General features: G+C 46.4%; 1 pseudogene; it reads left to right on the top strand.

Moving 5' to 3' along the window:
• The first annotated feature begins 598 nt into the window (after positions 1-598).
• Positions 599-802, top strand: LOC142872780 (uncharacterized; annotated as a pseudogene).
• Positions 803-1,658: the final 856 nt, after the last annotated feature.

The raw sequence follows: 1,658 nt of genomic DNA, 5'->3' as shown, positions 1-1,658 counted from the left end.
CCAAGGTGGGAGGATTGCTTGAGGTCAGGAGGTTGAAACCAGCATGAGCAAGAGTGAGACCCCATCTCTACTATCAGTAGAAAGAAATCAATTGGCCAACTAATATATATAGAAAAAATTAGCTGGGCATGGCAGCGCATGCCTATATTCCCAGCTACTCAGGAGGCTGAGGCAGCAGGATTGCTTGAGCCCAGGAGTTTGAGGTTGCTGTGAGCTAGGCTGATGCCATGGCACTCACTCTAGTCTGGGCAACAAAGTGAGACTCTGTCTCAAAAAAAAAAAAAAAAAAAAAAAAAGTTTCTTGAGTCCCAGAGTTGTCCTTTGACTTTCAAAGAGGTACAGAAAATACAGGGGCTGGAGGATGGGGCTGACCAGTGATGTTTAGTGGGTGTGCGTACACAAAGGAGGTGTGGGGGTCAGGCCTCAGGAAGAAGATGTTGAAATTGATTATTTTCAGGGAGAAAGATATTTTCTTGGGAGTGTACTATTGGGTCAGGAAAACATCAGAGAAAATTGAGAGCATGGGAGAGGTATAGGGCCCTGAGGAGGGCTCAGCCTCCAACTCAAATGTGAAATGGGAAGGGTGTGGCTTAAGTAGAATCCTCTACCTATTGGCTAAAAACAAATATAGTTATTATCTGTTCTTATCAGTTAAAGCATCAGTTAATGTGTTTCTTATCTGTGTACAGGGCACTCAATTAATATTTACAGTATTAATACTGGGAGATGGATTGGGAGCTTGCTCTATCCACTCCATGCCTCAGCATAGAATTGCAGTGTTTTCAGGAATGGTGCATTCCTTTTGAGTTAATGATAGATTGCTTTCTGTTGTTTCCCTTGACTCCTACAAAGTGCTCTAATTCATTCTTAATGAGGCTCCAGACTGTATTTCCACCATTTGCACTGCAAGGTTAGGGTTTCCTGTAAGTGAAGGAGGCAGAGTAGCATGGCTTGAGCCATCCTGCCCGTAGCACATCCAAGAGAGTGTTGGATGAGAGGTCACTTGGGAAGGCAGGCAGCCTGGCCCAAGGGAGAGGGGAAGAAGCTGGGCCTGAGCAGCAGTCCCATGTCAGGGGACTGTGCCAGGACATGTGACCCTAGGGAGCCAGGGAGCAGCCACAGGGGCAGCTACAGAGGAGGAAGAAAGTCTGTGAGAGGTAGAGATGCAACAGCAATCTCAGTGGGAGAACCCATTGGCTCCTTAAAGGAGCCAATGAAGAGCCTCTGCCTCTCATTGCGTCTTCCAAACCCGGGCTGTTCCTCTCTGAGAAAGGAGGAGAAGAGGGCACGTGAGAGCAGACACACCCCCCAGCCCCACTCCCGCTGGCCTGCCTTGTGCTGGGATGGTGGGGCAGGGGAAGGAGACAGCTCTGAATCTTCTGACATCGACGTTCTGTTTTTGCGTTTGAAGTTTAAAAATGAACGAGTCTGAACATTAGAAATGGGACTGGAAAACTATAGGAGACATCATTTAGAGATCAAGGGAGCCCACTGCCCAGAACAAAGCAGGGACTCCATGAAAGGAAGCTGGGAGCAGTTCAACAGTGTCATGCTTACACCACAGTGAATTGCTACTCCTCAATAATAATAGAGTTTCTTCATTTCCCTTAACGATACAATAACAAAAAACAAAATAAAAAAATTTGGGTTAAGATTTT

Source organism: Microcebus murinus, chromosome 8 (assembly GCF_040939455.1).
Source record: "Microcebus murinus isolate Inina chromosome 8, M.murinus_Inina_mat1.0, whole genome shotgun sequence".
Classification (NCBI taxonomy): Eukaryota; Metazoa; Chordata; class Mammalia; order Primates; family Cheirogaleidae; genus Microcebus; species Microcebus murinus.
This window is presented reverse-complemented; position numbering and strand designations above follow the sequence as displayed.